The 14,104-nt window shown below is 38.2% G+C and overlaps 2 pseudogenes across 1 annotated transcript in view; both read left to right on the top strand.

The window, feature by feature from the left end:
- Nucleotides 1-1,627, top strand: part of LOC110286885 — a 2,227-nt pseudogene extending 600 nt beyond the window's left edge. The window contains exon 2 of the transcript XR_002377170.2: nucleotides 52-1,627. The product of XR_002377170.2 is annotated as a eukaryotic translation initiation factor 4B-like (transcript). The remainder of the gene's footprint in view (nucleotides 1-51) is intronic.
- A 10,494-nt stretch (nucleotides 1,628-12,121) lies between these two features.
- On the top strand, nucleotides 12,122-12,507 carry LOC110286156 (annotated as a pseudogene).
- Nucleotides 12,508-14,104: the final 1,597 nt, after the last annotated feature.

The raw sequence follows: 14,104 nt of genomic DNA, 5'->3' as shown, positions 1-14,104 counted from the left end.
GGCCGACTAGGCCATCTTTCGATACATATGCAGCTAGAGACAAGAGCTCCAGGGTTAGAGGATTAAATATCAGCGCTGTACGCTTACCACGGGAACCCAGCAATCCAGACAGGTTGAAAGGTTTCGGCTACGCAGAATTTGAGGACCTGGATTCTCTGCTCAGTGCTCTGAGTCTCAATGAAGAGTCTCTAGGTAACAGGAGAATTCGTGTGGATGTTGCTGATCAAGCACAGGATAAAGACAGGGATGACCGTTCTTTTGGTCGAGATAGAAATCGGGATTCTGACAAAACAGACACAGACTGGAGGGCCCGTCCCACCACAGACAGTTTTGATGACTACCCACCTAGAAGAGGCGATGATAGCTTTGGAGACAAGTATCGAGATCGTTACGATTCAGACCGGTATCGGGATGGGTATAGGGACGGATATCGAGACGGCCCACGCAGAGACATGGACCGCTATGGGGGCTGGGATCGCTATGATGACCAAGGCAGCAGAGACTATGACCGAGGCTATGACTCCAGGATAGGCAGTGGCAGAAGAGCATTTGGAAGTGGGTACCGGAGAGATGATGACTACAGAGGAGGTGGGGACCGCTATGAAGACCACTATGACAGACGGGATGATCGGTCGTGAAGGTCCAGGGATGACTACTCTCGGGACGATTATAGGCGTGATGACAGAGCCCCCCCCCCCCCCGAGACCCAGACTGAACCTCAAGCCTCGCAGCGCTCCTAAGGAGGATGACGCCTCCACCAGCACCTCCCAGTCCAGCCGGGCAGCCTCCATCTTTGGAGGGGCGAAGCCTGTTGACACAGCTGCTAGGGAAAGAGAAGTAGAGGAGCGGCTACAGAAGGAGCATGAGAAGCTGCAGCGTCAGCTGGATGAGCCAAAACTAGATAGCCGGCCCCGGGAGAGACACCCAAGCTGGCGAAGTGAAGAAACTCAGGAAAGAGAACGGTCGAGGACAGGAAGTGAGTCATCGCAGACTGGGGCCTCAGCCACATCTGACAGAAATACACGAAGGAGAGAGAGTGAGAAGTCTCTAGAAAATGAAACCCTCAATAAAGAAGAAGACTGTCACTCTCCAACCTCTAAGCCTCCTAAACCTGACCAGCCTCTAAAGGTAATGCCAGCCCCTCCACCAAAGGAGAATGCGTGGGTGAAGCAAAGCTCTAACCCTCCTGCTCTATCTCAGAGCTCAGACAGAGAGCAGCCGTCCCCTACAAGTGGTGGAGGGAAAGTAGCTCCAGTCCAGCCTTCTGAGGAAGGACCATCAAGGAAAGATGGAAATAAAGTGGATGTGGTGGGTGCCACACAAGGCCAAACTGGAATGGAGGGAACAGAGACCACTGGAAGGAGTTGGATAGGAAGGATGGCAAAAAAGATCAAGACTCCAGATCTGCACCTGAGCCAAAGAAACTTGAGGAGAATCCAGCCTCTAAGTTCAGCTCTGCAAGCAAGTACGCTGCTCTGTCTGTGGACGGCGAGGATGAGGATGAGGGCAACGACTGCGCTGAGTAACCTCCACGCCCTGTGCTTTCTCCTAGTCTCCACCCCGGAACATTCAAGAGCAAATCAAACCTCTATCCAGACAAGACAAAATAAACTCACCATCTCCTGAAGAAAAAAAAAATGAGTTACAAGGACAATTTTATTCTGAGAAATTCATTGCAAAACATCTATTTACATTTATAATCTGGCTTTTCAAGGTGAATTGGAAGCACTGAAATACTTCTGTATACGAACCACTTTGATTATCGTTCCACTTTTCAGATACTTGAAAAGCTTGAGTACCATAGAGCAATGGATTGAAAGCTTTAAATTTAGAGAAAAGAATGGGAACATCATCTTCCCAGACCAACATGAATAATTTTTTGTGATAAATGTTTGTAACAATCGAAACTTTGGGTGTGACTGCATTAGGATGATCTGCTAGAGAGCATCCAGCAAAAGTAACCAATTATAAACCAACAGTACAATACAAAACATACTGTTTAACTGGCTGTAAACACATTGAAAAATATTGTTGGTAGGCATAAACCAGAAGGGAGAAACACTGTTTAACAGAAATTTACTTGTTTCTTTAAGAAATATTACCAGCTATGGAGGAACACATTTCATTTTCTGTTTAGTTATGTGAATTTCATCTATGAATAACTATGTTTTTGTTCCCAAATATCATGGGGTGTTTAGTGCTTATTATCTTCTTTTTGTCTCTAATTTTTAAAAGAATTAAGTAGAAGGAGAAAATATATTATTTTGTGGAGAAAAATATGACTACAAGCAAAGCAGGAGGTAGCATTTAAGCATGGTTGCTGTGGGTAGAAACATGAGACCAGCAATATTTTCTAATTAAAACTTTGCTTAGAGTCATACTTTATAAATCCTTTTGCTTTTCAATGCTAAACTGTAAATAGTTTTACAAATATTTCTCTTGATAATGGCCAGTAGAAAAAGGTTTGAAGCCAAGATAGTATATAAAGCATAATGATATAAGAAAGGAAAGAAATAAATATCTTCTGAGCATCTCTGCCTGGATTATTCATAGCCATAACTCAAAATAAGCATATTCTACACTGAGCATAATTCTGTTATTTATTTACTACCAGAATTCCTTTTATGTTCCCTATTTTAATAAATTGTCTCAAACTTCAAGTAGGTTCCAATTTAGAAATTTTATCTATTGGTTCTCCATCATAACAGCACAATAAAATAATTTAGACAAATCTTTCCACATAAAAAGACATTTTAAGAATAGGTTTATGATGAAAGAAAAAGTTTTAAACCTACACATTCTCCCCCTACTGCCCAATTTATCTTATTTAGACTTTGAATCTCTGTAATATTGGTTAAAATTGCTAAAACAATATATGTATATTATTTCTAAATATAGCCCACAGTTTAAATTAAAAATTATTCTTTGTGTTTTATATATCATGTTTGACAAATATCTGAATCCTATATAATGAGTTTTAATCATTACCATGTTATGCAGAATTTAGGTGTCCTAAATTGCCCTTGTTGATACCCAGATCCTTGTACTCCCTGATAAGTGGATATTAGCCAAAAACAAGCTCAGAATACCCATGATACAATTCAAAGACCATATGAAACCCAAGAAAAGAGAAGATCACACCAAAGTGTGGATGCTACAGTACGACTCAGTAGTGGGAAGAGAATAATCTCTGGGAAGTAGAGGGAGAGGGATCTGGGAGGGAGCAAGGAGCGGGAGAGAAAAGGGTGCCAGTTTAGATAGGGGAGGAGATGGGGGAGAAGTGCAGAGGGTCAAGAATTTGAAAGTAGGTGTGTAGTAGTGGGAGAGGGAGAACAGGGGGAAGCCACTAAGAGTCCCAGATGCCAGGGACCCAAGAGGTTCCCAGGATCCAACAGGGAGGACTTTAGCCGAAACACCCAACCAAGGGGATATAGAACCTGTAGAGACCAATTCCAGTGGATAGGCACGGTCCCCAGTTGAGGAATGGGGCCACCTATCTACCTCAAAAATATTAATCCAGAATTCCTCCTGTAAAAAGGAAATGTAAGGACAAAGAGTGCAACAGAAACTGAAGGAGAGGCCATACAGAGACTGCCCCACCTGGGGATTCATCCCATCTGCTGACACCAAACCCAGATGTTTCATCCCATCTACTGACACCAAACCCAGACGCTATTGCTGATGCCAAGAAGTGCTTATTGACAGGAGCCCAGTATAACCATCCCCTGAAAGGCTCTGCCAGAGCCAGATCAATATAGATGTGGATGTATACAGCCAAACATTGGACTGAGCATAGGAACCCCAACCGAAAAGTTAGGGCAAGGACTAAAGGAGCTGAAGAGATTTACAACTTTATAGGATGAACAACAACATCAACTAACCAGATTCGGCAGAGCTCCCAAGGACTAAACTACCAACCAAAGAGTTCACCTGGAGGGATCCATGGCTCCAGCTGGATATGTAGCAGAGTATTGCTTTCTTTGGCATCACTGTGAAGGGAGCCCTGTGGAGCAATGGGCTACGCAGAGACAGTCTGGTCTCCAGTCTAGCTAAGGTAGAACCCTGGTGGTGGTAATTCCCACCTACATGAGATAGAAGGTGTTCCCCCATGTCTCCTGGACCCCTGGCTCCTGTCGAAGTTACCACCCCCACATAAGACTTGGCTGCAGTCCCGGGCACCATCTTGGGACTGCTGCTGATAGATCCTAGTGGGGAAACCCCCACTCAATTCCCGATTCGGCGTGCACCCAAAAAACCCACGAAGGACCATCTTGATGTAATTACACGAGGTAGTTTAATGATGGAGCTCTGGACCGACATGCATCCTACACAGGAGATAACAGATGTCAGCCACGAGGCTCGAAAACTAGGGGTTTTTATGGGGTAAGGGGCTTAGGGGTGTGGAATTCAGCATAGCGACACACTATTGACTTATTTAAACATCAGCAGAAAAATTACATGTACGTGCAGAGTGTCAGAGTTCTGTGAGTTGTTGACTCAGTTCAGATAGCCCTGTTATGTCTTCACATTCCTCTTTATCTTTAAGGTTAAGCTGTTCCCAGGAATGTTTTAACTACGGGGCATACCCGGGTTTGTTTTTCTTTTTTTCTCAGCCCCAGGCAGCCTCTAGGCTCACAAACAACCAGCAATTTCTGAGTACTTTATATGACTTACAGGTCTTGAAATTTCATCTTTCTTTCACTGCCACACCCGCTCCTCACAATAGGGCACTTGTGGAGGGGAAACTGGGAAGGGGGATAACATTTGAAGTGTAAATAATTAAATAACTAATTATAACCACTAAAAAATGTATTTGCCTACAAAATTTCATGTACTTCTCAATGTCACTGTAGCTATAACATTCCCCTTATTTAGGTATATGTCAGGGAACAAGGTGGATGGACAGTATGCTTAAAAGTATATTTAATTTTGGCAGAACTGCCCAAAGCTGACAGACAAAGTGGTTGTGACACTTTTGAATTCCAGTCTATAACAAATTAGACTCTCTGTTTCTCCGTGAGCTCCTAATCATTAGCTCCTGTCAGCATTTTGAATTTTAACAATTCTAATAGGTGCATAATAGTATTCCTTTCTTTTTATTTGACATTCTTTCATGACATATAGTGTTTCCAATTCATTCACATAATTATTTGCCTATCTATTTGAGTTAAGTGTTTGCTCAGATATTTTATGCATTTAAATTAGCCTCTTATGCAGTTTCTTTACATTTGTTCTAAGTATTTTTGATACCAATCATTTATAAGTTACATGTTTGGCAAAAATTGTCTCATAACTGGGGCTTCATGTAATGAACTATAACTTAATAACATGTATTATGCTTTAGGTTTTGTACCTAACATGCCATTACCAAACTCAAGGCTTTTTTTTCTATATGTAGATAATTTTATAGATAGGAAATAAATCAGAATCTCCAGCATTGAACTGTTTAATATCAACTTTTAAATTAATTTAGGTGAGAAAATACTAATGTATTAATAGAATAGTGTTACCTTAGTTACTATAGTGTTTAATGTCTGCTTTTAACAGCCCATCAGAACCTGTTGATGAAAACTGCTTATTATACCTTTGTTCAAAAGCACAAATTCTCTCCCAGACAAAATTCCAAGTTGTTGTAACAACACTTCAATATAAATATATTGCCAAGCTCTTGCCTAAAAGTGGTTCCTATGCACATGTGAAGCATATCAGGATGGAAAATGATTGTATATCATCACAGGCCACCAAAATATTTATTCATAGACCTTTTTCCCCAAAGCATTTCCATGTTCCCTCTTTGATTCATTTTAAAGCACCTCTCTACCATTGCATTCTATTATTTTTCTGTTCAATTTGTTCTACCATTCAAGGACTGCTACATGTTTCTCTATGTTTTTCAATGCTTTCACAATCACTATCATTATTTCACCATTCACTTTCTTGAAGAAATCTACGTTCTAGGGAAAAAAAAACTGTTGCATTATCATCACACATTGAGAAAAGTATATTTTACTTATCAAGACAGGAAGCCTCTGTGGAAAGGCCATGTCTATGTTACTACAAACAAACCAAGCATTGTCATGTGTTGCTTAAAATTTAAGTGCATTTTGAAAAATGCATCACAAGGCCATTTATCCCTGGTACATAGGTCATTAATTGGCTTACATAAACTAATATGGCTACAGTGTCACTGAATGGCATAATCTTTTGAGAGGCAGTGTTTTACACATCATTTTCCATTGGTGGAAATATTGTGTGGCAAAATAAGTACATAAATGTGTCTTAAAGAGTATTTAATCCACAGAACAAATGGAAAGGTTGACTCTTTGATTTGGAAGATCTGAGATCATTGTCCTTGCTCCCTCTCAGATTCTTCTAAATCATGACATACTCTCAATGCCAATCCTGCTATATTGTGCAGACACTTTAGATTTCAGAAGTTATCTGCTTTGTCCAAAATTTAACTGTGTCAATAATGACTGAACATAAAATTGACTATTTAATGTTTTCAAAACATAACATTTATTTTATACAACTAATATACACCAATATTAAAAATTAACCAAAATACCACAAATTCTTCATGGTACTAGAGCATAGAAATAAATTTATTTTTAATATTAATAATATCACATAACATCAGCCTGGGACATAGTAGGTGCTCATATATTCTATTAATTTGTTAAGTTGAAAAACTGCAGGACTCTGTAATACTTGTTCATTAGTCCCTTAATAGGTTGTTTACTCATGAGTTAGCATTTATATTCATCGGTCACTAGACATTTATTGATTGCCTATGTTCCAGAAGCTCCACTATATATTGAAGAGGTAAATATTAATAAGATAATGTCTCTGTTTATATGAAAGTCTAGAGCATCTATTAGGGAAATATCTGGCATGTAAACAATTTATTACAGGTTGTTAAATTATTTCTCTTAGAAGGAAAAATTCCTATGTCCAGACAGATTGACTAACTCAATTTTGGAATGGTAATAGATAACTCACTTAGGTAAACAAAATAAAATAAAATCACATGGACTCATTCTTATATACTTACTGAACAGAAATAGGTACACATGTGGATCAAGAGACAGAACCATAAATACTCAAAATAGTTTAATTGGTTATAACTGAAAAATAGAAAATACTCAAATCTATATTAATAGTCGACTGTGATTGAAATAATGATAAATTCATGCAATTGAATGAAATCCATGGAGAAACTTCAAAATAGAGTGTCAAACACACAAAACAACACATAAAGGAGGTAGTGTATTATCTTCAAACATTTAAAAATAGTCAAATATTTTCTGACGTTTGTGGTTGGGTCTTAGGAGATAAGTTAGAGCATGATAGATTTTACAGGTATGTTGGCAATCTTTTCTTCATTTGGTTAGTGTTTAAATAATTCTATTGATAGTACAAATTTAACAATAAGATTAGCAAATATAGTACTGATTAAAACTATCAGTTTATCCCTTGAAAAATATTGAAACTCAAAATTTCAAACAGAAAATTTTAAGAAATAAAAGAAGAAGCATCATAGAGAGCCGTATAAACATTGTGTGGAGATTGACCTTTATCTTGAGGAAAAAATATATGAAGAAGAGAAACTTCATGGTTCTTTTTACAAGAATTCCCTTGACTCCAAGAAACAGTTTAGAAAAAACAAAAACAAACAAGCAAGCAAACAAACAAAATATGTTTTAAATGGCATCAGGGAGCCAAAAGGAAAGGATTTTGAATTAGTTTAGGTGAGAAGTGAAGTTATATGACTGATGAAGTGATGCACAGAGAAACCTGGACATATTCCATGTGTCTTTTAAAGACAGTTCTTATGGAATTTGGGCATTATTTAGATTTTCTACCAGAAGAAAAGGAGCACAACCAAGAATGATCTTTCTTATTTTTTATTAGATGTTTTCTTTATTTACATTTCAAATGTTATCCCCTTTCCTAATTTCCCCTTCGAAAATCTCCTATCCTCTCCCCCCTCACCTCCTCCTGCTCCCCAGCCACACAATCCCATTTCCTGGCCCTGGTATTCTCCTATACTAGGGCATAGAACCTTCATAGGACCAAGGGCCTATCCTCCCATTGATGACTGACTAGGCCATCCTCAACTACATATGAAGCTAGAGCCATGTGTCTTTCAGTGTGTTTTCTTTGATTAGTAGTTTAGTCCCAGGGAACTCTGGGGTTACTGGTTAGTTCATATTGTTGTTCCTCCTAGGGGGCTGAAAACCCCTTCAGCTACTTGGGTACTTTCTCTAGCTCCTTTGTTGGGGACCTTGTGCTCTGTCTAATGGATGACTGTGAGCATCCACTTCTGTATTAGTCAGGCACTGGCAGAGCCTCTCTGGAGACAGCTCAGTCTCCTGTCAGCAAGAATTTGTTGGCATATGCAATAGTATCTGGGTTTGGTGGCAGTTTATGGGATGGATCCCCAGGTGAGGCAGTCTCTGGATGGTCATGCCTTCAGTCTCTGCTACGAACTTTGTCTCTGTAACTCTTTCCATGGGTATTTTGTTCCCACTTCTAAAAAGGATCAAAGTGTCCACACTTTGGTCTTCCTTCTTTTTGAGTTTCCTGTGTTTTGCAAATTGTATCTTGGATATTCTGAGCTTCGGGGATAATATCCACTTATCAGTGAGTGCATATCATGTGTGTTCTTTTGTGATTTTGTTACCTCACTCAGGATGATATTCTCCAGATCTATCCATTTGTCTAAGAATTGTATAAATTCATTGATTTTAATAGCTGCATAATACACCATTGAGTAAATGTATCACATTTTCTGTAACCATTCCTCTGTTGAGGGACATCTGGGTTCTTTCCAGCTTCTGGCTATTATAAATAAGGCTTTTATGAACATAATGGAGCATGTGTCCTTATTACAAGTTGGAACATCTTCTGGGTATATGCCCAGGGGTGGTATTGCTGGATCTTATGGTAGTACTATATCCAATTTTCTGAGGAACAACCAAACTGTTTTCCAGAGTGGTTATACCAGCTTGCAATCCCACCAGTAATGGAGGAGTGTTGCACAGAAAGAATAGTATTTTATCCATAGATATCTGATTTGGCCTATGGATGCTGACTTATTGAGAGCACAGACATAAAATGGCAGCACCTACCTACTCCAACCTTGTGTATCTATTATAGTCTGAACTTCTTCCAGCACTCACAGAACACAGCAAGCTATGCACACTCTTCTTGCATTTTCTTATCATAGTGTTTGCCTTGTTTATGTCTGCTGTATTTTATTTATAGTCAGCCTTGCTGATAAGCCTTTACTGGTTCTTCTACACTGCTTTAAGTTAATTTTAAATGGTCTTTTGTTAAGAGTTCCCCAAAGTGTGGTTTGAAAACCAGTAGAATAAAAATCACCAAGGAGCCTTTCTGATGGCATACATTCTGAAACCACTTTCATTTTAAATATTTTAAACAAAAACATGCAATGTGGGGAAAAAAGGGGAAAGTTCCTTTATTTTAATTATATGTAAAGCAAAAATCAGAAGTAGAGGAGGGTCACATAATATAATGGGAGTAAGAATTCAACATATGTCTAAAGGTCCTTTTATTGTTTGAAGCTCATATACCCACATTTTTGTGTGTTCTCTCTCTCTCTCTCTCTCTCTCTCTCTCTCTCTCTCTCTCTCTCTCTCTCTGTCTCTCTCTCCTTCCCTCTTTCCCACTCCTTTTCAGCATTTTCTCTCTTTTTCTTTAGATTAGATTTAACTATAGTTTACTCGTGATCACACATCAACTTCCTGAATTTTCAATTTCTTAGATCAAGAAAACAATGGAAACTAACTGGAATTCTTGTGTTAAAGATTCTGAATACTTAGCCTGGAAAATGTAAATGTGCCTCCCAACCCCCAATTTGTTGTACATTCCTGGTTCAACCTGCTGTGGCCAGGAAGGAAAAATCATATGACGTGCTATTCCACCTATAAGGCCTCTAAAAATTTAATGTTGTTACAGGTTTCTATAAAGTAGTGGCAAGATATTTTAACCCTTCAACATATCCACAAGCTCACCATACTCATTATTCTAAGCAGTCATCATAGTATCTTCAAGAATCTGAAGTTTTTCTACTAGTTCAGTTTTTAAAATTTAGTACGGTGCTTTCTATGGTTCATATTCTTATTATCATCATGTCTATCATGTTCATTTTTATTTTCTGCCTTGATTACATTTTTTCAAGCTCACTAATCTTTTAATTCCTTTGGCCTTATCTTCCGTCTTTCTCTGTCCTATTGTTCTTTCAGAAGCTAGAGATGCATTAATTTTTGCCAAGTATATTTTAACTCTTATTAGGACACTAATTTATTTTAATATGGTAGTGAGAACAGAGTGACATTGTCAAAGTTAATGGCCACATCGTGTTTAACAAAATTTATTTAAACTCAAATAGGCTGTGTTATTCATGTTGTTTGAAAGTGGGAATAACATTAAGTAGCTTTATCTAAAGTGTTCCATCGTTTGAACTCAGATAAATAACTACACAGTTAAAAAACTACAATAGTTCTTTAATTATTCATTCTTGGAATTCTTGGTCTTTAACTACATCCCAGTTGTCTGTTTCTCTGAAAAGACAGAATGCTATGGAATATAGTCATATAACAAATGAAAGAGAAGGAACAACTGGAGTACATTAACAATGATGTGCCTTCTAAGATTCTATCTCATGAAAAATGGACACAGCCATATAAAGGGCAATCTGTTGACAGTTTAATCTGACATTATTATGACTTGAAAAGTTGCTCAGTGACAGTTAACTAATTTTGTATTGCTAAACAACAACAATAACAAAAAAATTCTTAGAATATTATCCATATCCAGGAATTTACCATAAAATTTTGTCACTAAGTAAGAACAATATCTACTAACCAGACCCACAGAACTCCCAGGGACTAAGCCATCAACAAAGCAGTACACATGGCTCCAGCTGCATATGTAGCAGAGGATGGCCTAGTTGGTCATCAATGGGAGGAGAGGCCCTTGGTCCTATGAAGGGTCAATAGATGCCCCAGTGTAGGGGAATGCCAGGGCAGGAAGGTGGGAGTGTGTGAGTAGTTTGAGGAACACCCTCATAGAATGTGATAGAGGGAGGAGGTGATAGAGGAGGGAGGGAAACCAGGAAAGGGGATAACATTTGAAATGTAAATAAAGAAAATATCCAATTTAAAAAGAAGACTTCACACACTGCTAAACAGAGATTCTAAAGTGAAACTCAGGGGCATACACTTATTGAAGAACAATTATGGCTTTTACTAATTGATCAAGTAACTGAAAACAATGGCTAATTTGTCTAAATAAATAACTGAATAACGAATATTACAGTTTCGAGTCTATTTTATTTCTGCAATATATTTCACATTCTACTCATATATCCATTGAGTTAGGCTTGATTGGAATAAGTTTTTCCTTTTACTGGAAATAGAATCTTTTCTTACATAATATATCCAGAATTGGGAAAACAAAACAAAACAAAACAAAAGACAGATGTTCTTCAACAGAAGAATGAGTAGACAAAATGTGGTCCATTTACACACTAGAGTGTTACTCAGCTGTTCAAAAATGACATCATGAATTTATAGTCCCAAAGGGATGGAATTAGAAAAGAAAAAAAAAATCATCTGGGTATTCCAGATACAGAAAGAGAGATATAAGTCAATGTCTTGTTCAGCCAGCATCAGAGAAGCATCCTCCTACAGCAGATATGGAAGAGAGAGAGAGAGAGAGAGAGAGAGAGAGAGAGAGAGAGAGAGTGATCCATAGACAGACATTATGGAGAGGGTGAACACTCAGGCCTAAATGGATGTCTCCATCAAATCCCTCCCCTCCCAGGGCTCAGAGAATTGTTTCAGTGATGTTTTTGCATACTGTTTGAAATTGTGTAGCCCAGGCTGGCCTCGAACTCGTGATTCTCCTGCCTCTGCCTCCTTCAGCAAATCCTTCTGGCGTTCACCACCACAACCGGCATCTTCCTGTAAGCAGCCAGAGGTCACCTGCTAAAATGGTTCGCTACTCTCTTGACCCAGAACACCCCACAAAATCATGCAAATCAAGAGGTTCAAACCTTCATGTTTACTTTAAGAACACCTGGGAAACTGCCCAGGCCATCGAGGATATGCATATCTGCAAAGACACCAAGTATCTGAAGGATGTCACTTTAAAGAAGCAATGTGTGCCATTCTGGTGGTATAATGGTGGAGTCAGTAGGTGTGCCCAGGCCAACCAGTGGGGCTGGGCACAGGGTCGGTGGCCAAAAAAGAGTGTTGAATTTTTGCCGCACATGCTTAAAAATGCAGAGAGTAATGCTGAACTTAAGGGCTTAGAGCTCATAGACGGATTAACCCATACATGAGCTCCCCCTGCCACATTGAGATGATCCTCACTGAGAAGGAACAGATCGTTCCAAAGCCAGAAGAGGAGGTTGCACAGAAGAAAAAGATATCCCAGAAGAGACTGAAGAAACAAAAACTCATGGCCCGGGAATAAATTCAGCATAAAATACAGATAAAGTTAAAGGTTAAAAAAGAAAGAAAGAAAGAAAGAAAGAAAGAAAGAAAGAAAGAAAGAAAGAAAGAAAGAAAGAAAGAAAGAAAGAAAGAAAGAAAGAGAGAGAGAGAGAAATCCCTTCCTTGCCAGCCTACAGTGCCTTCTGATTGGTTAAAATATAAACCCTTTGGCTTTTAGCAAAAGGCAGAATACTAAGGTAGAAAACTGGGAAGAAAGTGGGACTAGGGAAAAGGAAAGTATAAGATTACCCACCAAGACACGGAGAAAGTTGGATTTATGAAACTGAGAAGTAACCAGTCATTCGGCAGAACTTAGGTTAGTATACGCATGATAATTGAGTTACAAGCTAGTTGAAAACAAGCCTAGCTTAAGGCCTAGACATTAATAAAATAGTCTTCACGCCATTATTCAGGAACAGGAATGATCATGGAAAGGGCCCAATGTTACAGGGAACCCAAGGGAAGAGGAGGAAAAAGGAATGTAAGAGCCTGTGAGAATGGAGGATACCAAGAAAAAAAGGCCTTCTAAATAAACAGGAACAAAGCTCATATGAACTCAGAGATGGAGGCAGCATGCACAGGGCCTGTGTGTGTCTGCATCAGTTTGTAACAGTTTAACAAATAGGAGAATAAGAGCAAAGAGAAGACATAAGAATCGGGACCTACTTGTTTCCACTCCTAGGAATCCCATAAAAACACCAAACTTAATATTTTTTCAGAGACCACTGAGATATATCTCAACAGTAAACCATGATAGGTGACTTTCTATTACTCTTTTCTTTGTTAAACACGTGCCACTACTATGTCTAATGTATTCAAAAATTAACTAATCTGCATGTTTCCATTCTTCTGACTTGTTTTAACTTTTAAGGTTTGTTGCAAAATTCACTCAACTCTAGATTGGAGGTCTGTACCAGGTCTCTGAAAAAAATATTAAGGCTCTTTAAAGCATCCTTAGTCTTTGCTTGGATAAAATTTTGATAGAAGTGGGAGGGGTTACATAATATTATTTATAGTAAAATAGCATAATTTACACGCATGATGAGAAAGTAAAAGGACAATAAAATAATATTGATGAAGGATAGCTTTTAGATGTGCAGTTACTAGGTAGTCAAACTGTATAAATAGAAAATATGAAAATAAGTTTATTTTCTCTCCATGTCACAAATTATAAAATTTCTCATTACTTCTAAGTCAGCTTTTTCCTTGCCCCAAAGTAAAACAATGTCAGTTATATCCAAGAATATAGAATATAATTATTTAAGATTTGTTTCCATGTACTGATTTTATATATATATATATATATATATATATATATATATATATATATATATATAAAATGCAATTACTGTTCTAGTCACTGGTTGAGAACAAGGAGAGATTAAATTACTCAAATTTATTATACACTTTAATATCCATTGAAATAATCACATATTCCCCCATATATATCACATACATACCCACTAATAATAAACTAATTCTTTTTTTTATTACCTATTTTCCTCAATTACATTTCCAATGCTATCCCAAAAGTCCCCCATACCCCCCCCCCACTTCCCTACCCACCCATTCCCATT

This window comes from Mus caroli, chromosome X (assembly GCF_900094665.2).
Source record: "Mus caroli chromosome X, CAROLI_EIJ_v1.1, whole genome shotgun sequence".
Classification (NCBI taxonomy): Eukaryota; Metazoa; Chordata; class Mammalia; order Rodentia; family Muridae; genus Mus; species Mus caroli.
Note: the sequence above shows the minus strand (reverse complement) of the source record. Positions and strands in the feature narration are given on the sequence as shown.